This window comes from Hypanus sabinus, chromosome 8, assembly GCF_030144855.1.
Source record: "Hypanus sabinus isolate sHypSab1 chromosome 8, sHypSab1.hap1, whole genome shotgun sequence".
NCBI classification, from domain to species: Eukaryota; Metazoa; Chordata; class Chondrichthyes; order Myliobatiformes; family Dasyatidae; genus Hypanus; species Hypanus sabinus.
In genome coordinates, this window is record NC_082713.1 from 48,869,261 (window position 1) to 48,886,425 (window position 17,165).

At 40.4% G+C, this 17,165-nt stretch overlaps 1 protein-coding gene across 8 annotated transcripts in view; it reads left to right on the top strand.

Annotated features, from left to right (window-relative positions):
- Positions 1 to 17,165, top strand: part of LOC132398118 (probable E3 ubiquitin-protein ligase MID2) — a 248,902-nt gene that overhangs the window by 82,377 nt on the left and 149,360 nt on the right. Inside the window, exons 1-2 of one of the 8 annotated variants that reach the window (XM_059977127.1) lie at positions 13,713 to 14,639; positions 14,958 to 15,014. The exons of 1 other annotated variant lie outside the window; for it this stretch is intronic. The gene's annotated coding sequence lies outside the window, so the exon portion shown is untranslated. Of the gene's footprint in view, positions 1 to 13,712; positions 14,640 to 14,660; positions 14,718 to 14,957; positions 15,015 to 17,165 lie in introns of those variants that run through there. 6 more of the 8 variants (XM_059977129.1, XM_059977123.1, XM_059977121.1 and 3 more) reach the window with 6 other exon arrangements.

Below are 17,165 nucleotides of genomic sequence, written 5' to 3' on the forward strand. Positions count from 1 at the left end.
GGGGGTGGGTTGGGGGGTGTTAGCGGAAGTTTGAGAAATCAATGTTCATGCCTTCAGGTTGGAGGCTATTCAAACGGAATTTAAGGTGTTGTTCCTCCAACCTAAGCATGGCCTCATCACAACAGTGGAGGAGGCCAGGGATGGACATATTGGAATGAGAATGGGAAGCGGAATTAAAATGGGTGGCCACTGGGACATTCCACTTGCTCTGGCAGATGGAGTGTAGATGCTCAGCGTAACGGTCTCCTAATCTACGTCAGGTCTCACCAATGTACGGGAGGCCACGCTGGGTGCACTGAACATAATAAATGACCCACACAGACTCACAGGTGAAATGCTGTCTCACCTGGAGGGACTGTTCAGGGCCCTGGATGGTAGTGAGGGAAGAGGGGTAGGGGCAGGTGTAGTACTTATTCTGCTTGCGGGGATAAGTGCCAGAAAGGAGATCAGTGGGAAGTGAGAATGGACAAGGGAGTCGCATAGGGAGCAAATCCTGTAGAAAGCAGAAAGTTTTATGTAACGCCTGGCTCCTTTGTTTTAGACCATAGGACCGTAAGAAATCGGAACACAATTCGGTCCATTGCGTCTCCTCCACCATTCCATCAGCATGAACATTGATTTCTCTAACTTCCATTAATGCCCCCCTCCCCTTCTTACCCCATTCCTTATTTATTTACTTTTCCCCCTTTCTTTTACTTCTTTTCTCTCTCTTTTTTTTTCTCTTTTTCTCTCTCTCCCTGCCCCTCTCACAATCACTCCTCGCCTGCTCTCCATCTCCCACTGGTGCTCCCCTTCCCCTTTCTTTCTCCCTAGGCCTCCCGTCCCATGATCCTTCCCCTCCTCCAGCTGTATATCCCTTTTGCCAATCAACTTTTCAGCTCTTAGCTTCATCCCTCCCCCTCCTGTCTTCTCCTATCATTTCAGATCTCCCCCTCCCCCTCCCACTTTCAAATCTCTTACTATCTTTTTTTTCAGTTAGTCCTGACAAAGGATCCCGGCCCGAAACGTTGACTGTACTTCTCCCTATAGAATCTGCCTGGCCTGCTGCATTCCACCAGTAATTTGTGTGTGAGGGCTGATTTATCATCCATTTCAACCCATTCTCCTGCCTTCTCCCTGCAATTTTTGACACCCTTACTAATCAAGAACCTATCAACTTTTGCTTTAAGTATACTTAATGACCTGGCCTCCACAAATATCTGTGGTAAAGAATTCCATAGATTCACCACCTTCTGACTAAAAAAATTCCTCCTCATCTCTGTTATAAAGGGATATTTTTCTATTCTAAGGTTGTTCTCTTTGGTCTTATACATTCCCTCTATTAGAAACATCATCTCCATTTCTACAACAACACACAGAAAATGCTGGTAGAACACAGCAGGCTAGGCAGCATCTATAGAGAGAAGCGCTGTTGACGTTTCGGGCCGACACCCTTCGTCAGGACCCGAAACGTCGAGAGCGCTTCTCCCTATAGATGCTGCCTAGCCTGTTGTGTTCTACCTGCATTATGTGTGTGTTGTTTGAATTTCCAGCATCTGCAGATTTCCTCGTGTTTGCTCTCCATTTCCACCCTGTCTAGGGCTTTCAATGTTCAGTAGGTTTCAATGAGATCCCATCAACGCCTTTCTTCTAAACTCCAGTGAGTACAGGCTCAGAGCCATCAAGAGTCCCTAAAACATTAACCTTTTCATTCCCAGGCTCATTCGCATTCCTGTAGACCCTCTCTAATGCCAGTATTTCAGTTGAGGCTGGGTAATGAATGCCAGCATTGTCAACAGTGTGCACTTCCATGAGTGAGTAATTTTCAAACAAGTTAAGGAAACACTGGGGTGGGGACAGATTGGGAATCAAATAGCAGACGTTTTGGAGAGCAAGATGGTGATAAAGGTCTGAGTATTTCAGGAAAGCAAGAATATCTTGTTTGGAAATGTACAATAGAAATTTGAATGTAATATAGGACAAATATTTTAAAGAGGTGGCAAAAATGAAAAAGAGAGTGGAGAAAAGGAAATCTGAAGCCAGTGGATGAGGCTTTGGTGGATAAGGCAAGAAATGGAAATAGATCAAGGCAAAATTTTGGAAGAAATGTATGTAGTAGGCCTCCGTTAGTATTGATAGACCATGTATTTGTGCCTTGGAAAGTTTCCAGGGCGTAAGCCTGGGCAAGGTTTTTTTAATGGGATGCCGGCAGTTGCCCAAGCTGCAAGTCTCCCCTCTCCACGGCACCGATGTTGTCCAAGGGAAGGGCATTAGGGGAAGAAATATGCAGCAGTTGATAGCAATGTGAAGTTTCAAAAGTTCAGTAAGTTCAAAGTAAATTTATTATCAAAGTGTATATATGTCACCATTATACAACAGTGAGATTCATTTTCTTGCAGGCATACTCAATAAATCCAACAATCATAATGGAATCAATGAAAGACCGCACCAACAGGGTGGACAACCAGTATGCAGAAGACAACAAACTGTGCAAATACAATAGAAAAAATTACTAATATATAAATAAGCAGTAACTATCGAGTGCATGAGATGAAGAGTCATTGAAAGTGAGTCCATAGGGTGTGGGAACAGTAGAGCAAGTGAAGTTGAGTGAAGATGTTCCCTCTGCTCAGGGGTCTGATAGTTGAGGAGTAATAACTGTTCCTGAACCTGGTGCTGTGATTGCTGAGGCTCTTGTAACTTCTTCCTGATATCAGTAGAAAGAAGAGAGCATGACCTGGGTGGTGGGGGTCCCATATGATGGATGCTGCTGTCCAGCAACAATGTTCCATGTAGATGCTTTCAACAGTGGGGAGGGCTTTACCCGTAATGGACTGGGCTGTATCCAATACTTTTTGTAGGATTTTTCATTCAGGAGCATAGGTGCTTCCATACCAGACTGATGCAGCCAATTAAGATACTCTCTATCGCAAATCTACAGAAGTTCGTCTGCGTTTTAGATGTCATGTCAAATCTTCACAAACTCCTTAGGAAGAATAGGTGTTGTTGTGCTTTCTTTGCAATTGCACTTACATGCTGGGCCCAGGAGAGGTCCTCTGAAATTATAGCACCAAGGAAGTTAAAGTTGCTGACCTTCTCCATCTCTGATCCCCTGATGAGGACTGGCTCATGGACCTCCAGTTCCCTCCTCCTGAGCACAATAATCAGCTGGAGGAAACTGGAAGTCCAGGAGCATTTAAAGAGCTAAAACCCTAAAAGGCATCGATTAAAACAAAAGCTTACCTGTATTCAGAATTGCTCACAATCAGCAAATATTCTAAAAAGTTTGAGTACCACAGCTATTGTTGGTGGAATGATGGATAATTGTCACAAAGCAAGGACATAGACACAATCAGGAGACATGCCTGGTTGAAAGGTTTTGAAGTGATTACTGGCCAGGATATAAGGCAAGCTGCCTTTGTCTTGTTATGGATAATTCACAATCACCTGAGCGTCCTCATCCAAAATTTAGCGCATCTGCCAGTGCAGTCCTATCTCAGAGATACAGTATATTGTCAACCTTTATTATCTGTGACCTTCTCATACAGATAAAAAGATGTTGCCAAGTGAAACCATGCAGACATCTGTTACAAAGCTGTGAGGGTAACTTTTGTTTAACTCTGTGAAAAGTAACTTCGGGTGAGATGTGAACTAGCAATTAATACGGCTGTATAAGCTTTCCACCAGACCTATTAGGCATTTTGTAGACTAAACAATGGTTAAAACTCAAAATAGGACTATTACAATTTGAGGAGCCTAATTTTTAGTAGATACTAGTCAGTGCCTCTGGTTTTCTGTATACTGCGCAATTTAAACCACATGCCATATCTGATTACTTACTCCAGAAACAGGAAAATAACTATTTCATCAGTTACTGTTACTAATTATGATAGTAGAATAGTAAATAAATCGAATGATATGTTCAGTTTCTAATTTTCCCGAACTCTAGTAGAGGTTACAAGTGGTTAGACCATTTATTTGAAAACTTCCTAAAATCTATGTGGGAGCAGGGGCAGGGTATTGGTGGAAGCACTGGATGTCAGTAAGTTGAACAGAAGGATTTGTATAGATATTCAGAAGGAATTGTTGCATCAAGTCACTTTAAAGGGGAGATCTCTTTGGGAAAATACATTTGATGCATTGGTGCTGGGGAAGAAATGTGTGAATGAAGTATTTTCCATTTTATCCTGTGATATCATTCATCAGGCAACATGCTTTTGTTAGTTTATTATTTGTTTGCAAATTAAAAGTAAAACAATTAGATTGTTCAAATGTTTCTTACTTCAATGGGCTTTTGTTTCTGAAATGTTGTATCTCACTGTAACAATTCCTTTTAAGCCACCAAGCAATCAGAATTATAATTAATTATATCATTTTTATGACCATACCTGTTTTTTTTGATAACAGTGTCACTGAAGAATCAGCTGGAAGAAATTGTTATGTGCCACACAATAAAGAAGCCGGATTAACTTGAATGCTGGTTTAGTCTTTACCCTGGTTGGAAATGTCATAAACACAAAAAAGTATTTTATTTCATCTGGGAATCTGATATGATCATTGATTTCTTGAACTTCTGGCAACTGCATCCTCCCCACCCCCATTCACTGTTCCTATTTTCCTCTCTCATCTTATTTACTTACTTGCCCATCACCTCCCTCTAGTGCTCCTCCTCCCCTTTTTCCATGGTTTCCTATCCTCTCCTCTCCTCTTCCTTTCTCCAGACTTTTATCTCTTTCACCAATTAACTTCCCAGCTTTTTACTTCACCTCCTCCCCCTCTCCTGGTTTCACCTGTCACTCACCACCTTGTACTTCTTCCTCCCCTCCCCTCAGCTTCACCTTCTTATTCTGACTTCTCTTTCTTTCCAGTCCTGAAGAAGGATCTCGGCCCGAAATGTCAACTGTCTACTCTTTTCCATAGATGCTACCCGGCCTGCTGTGTTCCTCCAGCACTTTGTGTGTGTTGCTCTGAAAGTGTCATTTGAGATTTGTCTGTTAATTTATGCTCCTGAAGTATTTAGTTGATGCCTGTTGGATTAGAGTGTAAAATCATTATGTTACTTTTAGTTAAATCTTTCCTATGTTTGCCTGCAATTTATATATAATTTATATACAGTACATGCAATTGTCCAATGAATTTTCCAGTCATGCAGTATAGCTGCTTCGGTATTTTTCAAGAATTTTCTTTTTTCTATGTAGCGAGTTCACTCCACTTAAATTTGGCTATTTCATGGGTTAATTGTTATCATTGGAATGTTGTTTTCTTTGTTGTCTGGTCTAGTTTTTGTATAAGATGACCATGACTTCTTTCTACATTCTCTTTTTCTTTGTTTGCTCTTTCCTTTTGCAGCACACAATAAACAGCTGTAAGCAGCAACTTTAATACTTCAGTCTTGACTTCTGAAGAACCTCTGCATCAGTACCACCAGATGCAACATGCCCATGGCCACATCTGCCATTTATTCAGAATGTTTAAGGTAGAAACAAAGCTACAAAAATAAAAACAAATCAACAAAAAAATGCTTAAATGGAACAGATTGTTCTAACCATTATTCTTTCCTGTTCCATGGACTTTTCATACTAGGCTGTAATAGACCACTCTCTATCTCAAAAATATTTTGGGATGTTATGAAGTCATGCAAGATATATATATATATATATAAATATTGATTCTTTATGTTAGTTTCATTGAAATTATTTTTACATATTTTAATAATTTTTACTTTTACTGCTAAACAGTTTAATTGAAAGAACATAAAATTCAAAGAAATCTGAAATAAAACAGAAACAGAAAATGCTCAGCTGGTTGGGGCTGCATCTGTTTAAAGCAAAACAGAGCTAATGTTTCAGGTCAGCGACCCTTTACTAGAAACAGGAGAGAGTTTTTAAATGCAGAGAAAGTGTGGGACAATCAGTACAACAAAAGGTCTATCTCTGACAGCATGCAACCAAATGGTCAGTGCAGCAGTTAGAAGCAGATTATGCTTCTTTCTGAGCTACGCTTTGGGAATAGCCTGACGGTAGGACAGATATGTTTAAACAAATGGAGAGAGAAAATCTGAGCCAAAATCACTGAAGAAAGATTAGCAAAAATGCCATTGCAGATACAAATAGAAAGATTTCTCTAAACTAGAGGATTTGAAATTGAGTCCAAATATTCACAACCTTTAACTAACCTAAAATTAAGGCAATATTCATCATTTTGGGCTTCATTTTAACAGTGCAGAATGCTACAGGCAGATATAAGTGTTAGTTGGGTGGATAATTGAAGTGGTAGGCAACTGAAAGAGCAAATGCCAGTGCTTCATAGAGCAATCACTCAATACGTTTTGGCAATCGCCTGCACAGAAAGTCTGCATTCAGCTTATACTCTAATAAGAAGGTTTCAAATAATGATTAGAAATAGTTCAAAATAATTTATTATCAAAGTTATTACCATATACTACCTTGAGATTCATTTTCATGCAAGCATTTACAGGAAAAAAGAAACACAATAAGTGTGCAAAAGAAGGCAAACCATTAATACAAATAAAAAATGAGAATATGAGTTGTAAAAGAGTCCTTGAAAATGAGTCTGTAGGTTGTAGCATTAGTTCAGATGAGTGGAGGATGAAATTACCCATGCCAGTTCCAGAGCCTGATAATAACTGTTTCTGAACCAGGCAATGTGAAACCTAAGGCTTCTATGCAATGGTAGTGGTGAGAAGAGGGCAAGGCCTGGATGGTGAGGGTCTTTGATGATCTATGCTGCTTTCTGCTGGCAGTGCTCTATGCAAATGTACTCAAAGGCAAGAAGGATTTCCCCTGTGATAAACTAGGCTGTATCTACCACTTTCTGTAGCCTTCCCTGTTCCATGGAGTTTTCATACTAGGCTGTAATGCAACTAGTTAGGATGCTCTCCACTGTGCCATTTGTAAAAGATTGTCAAAGCCTTTGGTGACATGCCAAATTTATGCAAACCCCTAAGAAAGTAGATGCACTGTTGCGCATTCTTTGTGGTGACAGGTCCCAGGACAGATCCTCTGATACGTCGGTGCCAAAGAATTTAAATCCACTGATCGTCTCCACCTCTGATCCCTTAATAAGGTTGTCTCATAGACCTCTGGCTCTCAAGATGTGTACTGGCAATGTCAGAAACCAAGTGTGGAGGAAAGACAGGCTCCAAGGTAGAGATGGCAACCAGAGTTTATTCATAAGAATTTCAGCAGAACATCAGTGGCTCAGCCAAGTGACACCATGAAACATAACATTCTCAAAACTAGGTCCCTGTGATTAGCGCTGATCCAGCATCTACATAAATAATACAAGTAATACAGAAGCTTCGAGCTTATCAAAATAAACTTAACAAGTTTAGGCAGAAAGCACCAGGAGACCACATTATATAGAGTGAGTCATCCAAGAAAAAGCACCAAGGAACTCTAAATAATTAACAATTCTCATTAAACAACAATTAACCAGTTCAGGTGCTCTAAAAACCTTGGAGCCCAATATTCTCCAGCTCCCTGCACAAGCCCAAAGAGCTCATTACACTGGCTTCTTCCTCCTATAGTCAATGATTTCATACCATTTCATCCTAAGCCATTGAGGCTATCATTGCTTCTGCTTCCTTGTCTACTTCAGATTGCAGAATGCACAATGAAACGTTAGCTAACGTGTGCACAAGCAGAATTTGTTTTGATATTTTTGACTCTCAAAATGAAGGCAGAATGCAGTACTGTGAGGAGTGGAATTGTATTGCCGATTCAGCTCACAGAGTTCTTAACAATTAATACTGGAGGACATCTGCATAAAATGGGTATCTTCCTTTTCATCCTGCTTGTCAATTTTGCATGTCTGTGGATCTTAAGCTAATCATGACTACACATAGATGTAACTTATTCATTACTAATAAAAAAAAGTTAGTTGGCAAATAAGTTTTCAGGGAAATAAAAACCTTTTCAAATCCTAGCCTCTGAAGGAAGATATAGTTCTTCCCCAGAAGGAATAACTTTTTGCAAAAGTACTAATATGTTCACTTGTAATTTGGGTGGGAGTGATGTTATTCCAAGTGAATGGAGATGGATATTGCCTCGTTTTATCCTATAAGCTACTTTCAACTACAGATATGTACTGAGTGAACTAGGGTTTTCCTATCAGTTGCATGCCATGTAAATCCAGGCACAATCTTGTGGTAGAGTCCAGAAATCTTGGTTCAGGTTACTGAATCTATCAAAATGAATAAAAATTAACATAGCTCTGTGGAACAATGGTGGTGTCACATTATGCCTCATATAAACAGAGCTCTTAACTGACTGGCAACAAACTGAACCAAAACCCAACTAATCAGAATTCACTAAAGCCATGCCTCACCACTTCTTCATGAATGGCTTATCAATTTCAAGTCAGTTTCATAAATTCAGAATGAGTCAACCTCAGAGACATCTTAGACTGAAATAACAACAGGACTACTGCATTGTAAACATAATAAAATAAATAAGTAAATTACTTTTAGGTGGAACAGAATATTGATGAATTCAGAAATAATTGAGACAAATACTCAACCACTTCAGACTCTATCTCCCCTGTTTCTGCAGATATTTATTTAATTTGAATCTAATTCAAAGCCTTTTCCAGATGGAAATTCCCATTTTATAACAATAGACTCTGTCAAGGTGGTCTTCTGTCTGATATCCTCTAGAAAAGAATCATTTGAACTCATCCTGCTCCTATCAAAAGATAATTGTTTTCCTTTACCACATCCACCACCCATCCCCCACACCCTACCTACCACCACCACCTCCTTCAAAAGACATGTCTACCTGTCTTCACAGTTAACTGAGTTCAAGCAGGTGCTTAACAATCAAGTGGGATTGCTTTCTCATTTAATGCCTTTATATTTCTTCACAAATTACTCTCAGGAAGATTTTGTGAAATAAGTATTGAAAATGTAGTATTATTAATGTGAAACATCACAGAAATAAATAAATATTTCCCTCTTTCTCACCACCTAATGACAAAATAAGATTTTTTACCTTTGTGCAGCTATTGTTATAAATACATTGTTTAAAAAATTGCCAAATACAAAATAGACAAATGTGTCTGCTGAGTTTGTAAAGGATATGCCCATTTAAATTGCTTTATGGTAATAAGTTTTTCAAATCGTCTCTATCTCCAGCGAAGATGGGCTTTGAAAAATGATCCTATTTACTGCACTCTGGATAAGGCATCTTATGGTAATCTGAACAGGTCCACATTACCAGGAGTCTAATTAAGCTATATCCAAAAATGGTAGGTGCCAAATGGAGATAAGGTGTTTCATTACAAGAAACAACTGAAGGTCATAGGAATAGTTTCTTCATTTCAGAAATCAATTCGCTCCTCTCCAATTAATACAGTTAACAGGAATATTTAAGCTATAAGCTAGAGACCTTTGATCCTGATGTCATTCAGTGGTGAAACATGCACTTTTTATTAATATATTTTAAATGTTTGCTCAAAATTTACAGTATTTATAGTGCTAAAAACACTTGGAATAATGGTAATTTTGGTACAATGCTTTGAGCTGCCCTCTTCAGTACTGTAGGACCCTTTCCGTTAAGCAAGCAACCTGCTAGAAATACTGGATTTTACAAAAAAAACACAAGGGACACTTGTTAACAGACAAGAAAGCTCCAATTCTTCATTTCTCCAACACGTGATCTCTATTTGATGATTGAACTGAAGTCAGGTAGAGGACGGAACATCATCATTGCATCATGACACAGCGTGTTAACATTCAGATGAATTATTCCCCAAAGCCAGGGTGACATGTTTGCAAACATGGCAATATAGAACCACGAAAAGAAAGTTGATGGACACATGTAGGAATATGCAGGAAACTTAGTCTCAAATGCTAACACCAAAAATGAATGCTATTATCAAACTAACTGAAACATAGCTAGCTGGAATATTTAAGCAGCTAATGTTTTCAAGAACTGACCTCAAGATCTTTAGGATCTAATTAAATCATATCAATGAAAAAGGTCAGAAAAGCAATTAATTGGTAACATTTATTTTTGCAGCATGTAGTTGTAGGAACAAAATGTCTTCACAAGACTCATCACTAAGTTCCAGGCTATGCAGTACTGAAGAAAGTTTTAGCTGTTGGAAGTGATGAGAGATTAAGATAAGGCTGTAACTGTTCCCTTGGGTGGACACAAAAGGCCCCTTAGTACTGCTTCAAAATCAAAGGACAGTGGAGTGATTCATGATGTCCTAGTTAATATGTACAGTACTTTTCAATCCACATCAAAGTCATCTGGTCACTGTTGCATTTCTGTTTTGCTGGGAGAATGCTATAGAAAGAAAGTGAATTGTTGCATTGCACTTTATGAATAGTACACATTGCGAAACAGCAGTAGTGAGTGAATAGTAAGGGAGGTAAAGTGGACACTAACCAGCCACACTACTCTATCTTGGTATGTTCTGGGAGAGGGCACTCATCCAGGCAGATGAAGTGTCTTCTAATGTGCTCCTGTGATGTGTTGTTCTAATATAATGAGTATAATCTGCTTTTGTACACATAATCCCATGTTCATAATATATTTCTGGTCAACAGTCATCCTCTGATTATCAAAGCTGGTGGAAAGTGTTATCAAACATAAAAGGCAGGTAGATAAGACTCGCTCCTGTTGGACATGATTGTTGTCCAATACTTGTGTACTAATTGCCACAAACAGGCCTATGCCTTAAAATTGACTTGAGAAGAGATCAACTGTCCTGTTTTTTACTTTTGGAATAAGAGATCTCATTCACCAGGCCACATTCACAAAGTTCCCACCATTCACACATTCCTCCTCCAACCCCATGGGAATTCCCTCCTCACCCCTTTTGTTTTATTCCTTAGTTCACTGTCCTCTCACATCAGATATCATCTTCTTCAGCTCTTTGTCACTTCCATCTATCACTTCCCAGCTTCTTGCATCATACCCACTCTCCTTTTCCCTCAAGTGTCTTTTATTCCCCTCTTGCCTGAATACACCTGTCACACACAACTCTTGCTCCACCACTTACCCCCACCTTTTTGTTGTGGCTGCGTCCCCTCTTCTTTTCAGTCCTGATGAAGGACCTTGACTCAAAATATCAAATGTACATTTCTCTTCATTGATGCTGCCTGACCCACTGAACAACTGCAGCATTCAGACCCAATGAAGTAATTTTGAACTGAGTCATTGCAGTAGTATAATATTTGTGTATACGTTGCATTGTGCACAAAAATCACACAAAAACTAATAAGATATCATAAATGTTTTCTCCCCCCCCCCAACTTATGTTTTTTCATTCTCCATTCTGGTTCCACTCCCACCCCTTTTCTCCTTACCTAACCATCATCTCTCTCTGGTGCTGTCTTCCTTCCCTTTCTTTCATGGCCCACTGTCCTCTCCCATCAGATTCCTTCCTTTTCAGCCCTTTACCACTTCTACCTATCACCTCGCTGCTACTTAATTTATCTCCCCACTGACCCACTCACCTGTCACTTACCAGTTGTACTCCTTTGCTCCCCTACCTTCTTATGCTCCCTTCCAATCCTGAGTAAAGGCCTCAGCCTGAAGCATTGACTGTATTTCCCCTCCATAGAAATTGCCTGACTGCATTTTGGGTGTGTTGCTTGATATACTGTCCAGATACTTGATTGCTAGCTAGGGGATAACTATTAGCCAGGATAATCGGTATAGTTCCGTTTCTTTTCAATTAGTGACTTCTGACGGTGCAGTGGTCCTTCCATATTTATATTGTTCTGGAGCTACCTTGGCTTTTGTGCTCATGCCTCTTCTGAAATCAGAGAGTAGAGTGCTACCTGGTAGACCATAACAGCAGTGACAACACCTCAAAATATTTCATTAACTGGCAAACACTATGTTGTCCAGAAGCTCTGGGAGATGTTTAAATCTCAGAACCATATATTTCAAAGCGATACAAAATAAACCTAATACAAATTGTAACTTCGAGTTACTTAAGCATGGAGTGACAAATAAATTGGTATCTCATGTATGATTAAAGATTTTTGGGATTCAGATGATAAATATCTTATATGTAATACAGCCTAATTGATATCCTACCCTCTATACACCATTTACTATTTACTTATCTGTGTCTAATAGCCATGATCTGTATTCCATACTGCATGAAACATGTCAATATCTATGCTATCCTCTATAACTACTACAGTCCAAGTCCTGTTCCATATGAAATGCTCTCAGAACTGAAGCAATGCTTTTTGTAACTTAACCTATCCCATTCATAACACGTTATTCTGTGGCTAATTCCTTCAATTCCATTAAAAGTAGCCATAATAAAATGGAATCAAGCAAATTTCTGCTGAATCTTCAAAGACACCAGGTTTTTAATGATGAATCACATGATTTGAACCCAAAAACAGCATAAAATATTATTTAAAATATTATGTTAAAAATGTAGCTCAAAGTTAATGTCCTGCCATCGGGTGGGCTGCCATGATATTCAATACAGAACTGAATCGCTGCCTTATCTATTATTCGGAGGACATGCCTCTCAAAAGACCACGATGTTTTTCTTGTTCAATCACTGAAGAATAATCCAGTTGGCTACCTGTGTGTTATCTCAAGTATCCACTCATTATGCCTCAAAAGGACAGCATGGTGGTAGTAGAACATTCACTTGAAAAAGGGACCAAACACTATCTGTGCCAATTTGATGCTAAACTAAAGTCACATATTTTGTGTGTTCCTGTCATGGTTCCGGTTGGCTGTTCCCCTTTAACGCTCCTTTCCCCCGATTATGCCCCAATTTCAGTCATTAGATCTCCAATTGCTGCTAGTTTACTCAATTACAGTACACCTGGTTTTCATCCGAGACTGTGAAATAAGTACGATGGCAGTTTGCTGGTCTATTCCCATGTGGTAACTTTGTTTATCCACGGCTTAGAACCGTTTGTTTCAAGTTCAGCTTCAGGATATTCGATGAAACCCCCGTCTCCGGGTCAAGATTACTCTGGCCTGCCGTTCAGCGTTCACGTCTGCGCCAGCATCCCCAACTCAATCTCCGTGTCCTACACTGGGGTTCTCCTCGTTCGCTCCGTGCAACAGTTCCAGCCAGCATTTGTCTCAGAACTAACCTTGGAGAAATACAGATTAATCACTTGTTTATAGAGTAATGCAGCATGATGTTTTTCTCCATATGCCCAGAGAAAGGGGAAGAGGTTTCAAAAAGCCTGCAATGGAGATAAGGAAAAAGCAGTAAAATCTTCACACCTCAGCCCCTGATCCACAAGTGCACCAAAACACACGGGTTAATCACACGACTAGAGGCTACAGCACTCTATATGCCTCGGGAGGTAAACAGGGCACTCAGCAATACCAGCTGAGAAACGAAAAGCAAAGGATGGCAGAGAGACAATAATACACCGACTCTTTAAATCGTGCCCCTTCTCCTGTCTCCTGTGCCACTCGTTATTTTTCTTGAGCTCGCACTTTTAACAGTCACTTTTTGATTGCAAGTGTGTGGAAATGACTTCTCTGCACAGGATAACGTGCGCAAATAACAGCAGGCCTATTCGGATGCCCCCTAGTGAATCGCGCAGAGACGTCCGGACGTCCAATTCCCCGTGATCTTCACGGAAGTAATCGCTACTGTGATAAAATTCGAACAAAGTAGTTTTTAAGCACAACCCGTAGATCGAGCCCAAGTGCAAGTGGATCCAGTTTCTAGATAAACGTTGGACTGTAATTTAATGACTGTGAACGTATTTGGGTCTCTCTATTCCTCCTAGTTGACTTCTTTCTGGCGCAAACTGTAGCATTCCATCTTATTACATGGAGCTTGTGTATCACCGTGTTTATCTCTAATTCTATAGTTCTCCCTCCTGGATGAGCGTACTGTATTCTGAGTGCAACTGCGTCGGCCTTTCGAATGAACCTACTGGTTAAGTTCATGCGTAGCAGCTAACTTTTCAGTAATGGGGTCTTTTTTGCTCACCCAAATGGTTTTAGCACCCAATGTCATCTACCACTGGGTAACATTCCACTGGAAAATAGGTAACTCAAGATTAACCATCAAATGAGCCATTGATCCGTTCTAAGTCTACAGTTTTGGCCATCAAGCACTCTATTTTGCCGATTCATCCTCTGCAATATGTAAAAAGGCAACTCAAATCCGTGGCACTGCAAGAGTGAAATCGTGTTAGAAATCGCAGCTGGCTTTTAAATCAGGGGAATTACAAACAGAGAATGCGGGACAGAGCGGCTTCAGTATTCGCAGTCTAGTGGTCAAAACAGCTTCGATTAGCCGTGGGAGGCGGCGGTCTCAGTAAATAATCAGTGTTATTTTATGTGGCTTTTCCCACCGAACGCCGTACACGGGAGAGGATAAAGGAAATAGCCCTTTTTCAGCAGGGTTCCAGCGAGCCGCCGAATCTCGCAGCTAGCTCGGCTCTCTTTGTGTCAGCGAGGTAAAGTGGGAGGAGTTGCTTTCCTGCAATTGTGTCGTTTCAGAAGTTGGATATTCCAATCTCAGCTCTCACTGTGTTGCTGTAGAGGCTCGGGGCAGCTGCCTTGCTGCTCCCGGTTCCTTTTCGCATTCTTCTGCCTTTTTCTTTCCGACTTTTCGCCTATTTCTCCTACTTCTCCAAGATGACAGGGCAATCGGATGCATACCGGAGTCAGCTGGTAAGTAACCCCTCCCACTAGGGTCGCTTGAGTACCAGGTTATGGTTCCATGTGTACACCAGCCTCTGTTTCCAAGGGGTAAGAATAAAACGGGACAAGGGGGCGATAGAAATAAAGGGAGACTGAGAGAGGGATTAGAAATTGTTGCGACTGAGCAGAGGCAGTTTGAGTTCAGTGTGAAAAGTGCAATCGCCGGGGATCATATGATGTACATTGCTCTCCAGATAGATTCACACTCCGCTTGCTTTCTTCTTATGCTTGTTTACATTTCCATTCGTGATTTAACAGATTATTTAAGTAAATGATTTTCTGGCTCAGTGTGCAGGTGTAAACTGTGAACCGAAGAGAAAGAGAGAGGCACAGACGTCAGCAAGGGTAAATAACCATATCTTTGATCCTACTTTTTCTTCAGAAACTTACGGTTATGTGTCATACTTTTGCTAACGCTCTCGTGAGATTAGTGTGCTGCTTGGAATACATTTTATGGCTCCTTGAAGTTAGGCGTGATCCCCACCCCCATCCGCCCCCATTCTTATCTATTTCTCAATAGTTGCTTAAGCTACGCTCAATGCATCTCAATGGAAACATATGACCGCAGTCAGTTAATAATAGAAATTAATCTGCTTGGCTAATTGTTAGTAGCTGCTGTGTTCGGGTATCAATGGCTCATCGACAAGATCCAGATTCTTCAGACTGTTAATGTAGCTCGTTCCGTGCCCTGAAAATACCAATGCTTCTTGACACGGGCCACGGTGCAAATGAGTGCGTTGGGGAGTGTTCGCGCGAATTAATTATAAGTGTGTGCCTTTAGGAAGCATTTTATTTAAAAAAAATAGTGGGGGGGGGGACACGGAAATTTAAATCATGCGGGATAAATGTGTCTCAGACATGTCTTGTACTAGAGAGGCTAAGGGTCGTCGACTGCACCTGGCCGAGTAAAACAGGGAAATGACTCACTGCAGAATGTGTGCGCTGTTCGAAATGTGTCTGCGGTTTACTTTACAAACGCATAACACATCTTCTGAAAACATTTGGAGTCACGCACAGTTTTGTTTTAAACTCCTCTTACCATTCCCTTTCCCTCCCTCCCGCCCCCTTCCCTCTGATGACAACGTGTTTGCCTCGTCGCCCTTGTTTCAAAGTCATTTGGGCTGCTTTGGTTTATTCAGGTTTTCATGCTCTAGGTAACTGATATCATTGTTTTATTTACTGTAACTAGGAGGAATGTTACAGCAATACTCAACTCAGTTTAACTTTCCCAGTATTTCCATCCCAAAGCCAGTTTTATATTCCCATTTGAAATTATAGGCGTTCCTGACATTTCTGACAGGAAGTACATTAATCTGTTTATATGGAATAAATTTATAACGTGTGCTAGCCAGCAAAGTGTCACAAGGTGTCACAGGAAGAACCATAACAAGAAAGAAGTAGGACTGAATTTAGGAGAGGTTAAAAAAAAATCTTGCTGTATGATCATTGACTTGAAAGGTTAGCTTGATTTTTCTCTCTACAGATCCTGCTGGACTGCTGAGTAACTGCAGCATTTTCTACTTTCATTAATTGCCTAATTGGAGAAGTCTATCTTCCCTCACCCCCAGACACATGTTTTTTTTTCTTACTGAGCGCTCTATTTGTCCTATTATATTGTCATGCTCCCAGTGTTCAACACCCAAGTTTGGGAAAGCCAAACAAAGGGTTGCAACCACCCAGAAACCCTTATGGCCTAGTCTCTCCACTCTCTCCAGCAGACACAGCAGGTATCACGGGGTACTCATAAAGATTAATATTCTGCTTCACTGTGGGTTCCTCCTTTCCACTCCTGCTGAGAATACAAGTAGTTAACTCAACCCTAGCAGTCAAGGAAAAGAATTGGTGTATGGATTACTGAAGTAGTTGTTTGAGGCATAGACCATGCATCTCAGCATACCCATTGCAACTTGAAATGTGCTAGTTAATAATTATTAAAGCATTCCATTGAACTAAACTGCAGCCAGGTAGAGTTTTAGAGAATGTGAATGTTATATACAATGGTTGGAAGCCTCAGTTCTTGAAGCCTCTTGGCAATATGGGCCAGAGTCATTCAGATTCAAGTCTTTAACACTCCTGTGCAAGACATTCTTTGCTGAAACAGTTGTCATATTCAGCTGAAAGTTAGGAGGTTTAGAGGAGATGGGGGGGGGGGTGTTTCATAAATCAGAGAGTGGTTGGACTCTGGAATGCCTTTCCTGAGGATGTGGTGAAGGAAGGAACTCTCAATATTTATGAAGCATCTGGATAAGCACTTGAATTGCCAAGGCATGAATAGATGGCTATGAACCTGAAATCAATAAATGGAATTAGTATGGTGGGTGCAGAAGTCAGTGTAATTATGCTGTAAAACTCTGTGTCTCAATGACTCGATTGAGGAACTGGAGGAAAGAAACAAGTGCGAAGTTTCTTGATATTGAAGCTGCTGAAATGTTTTGGGATAATTTGGTATTATAGTATGCTCAAAACTTTATGAAAGCAAGTTGTTAAGAAGCTTGA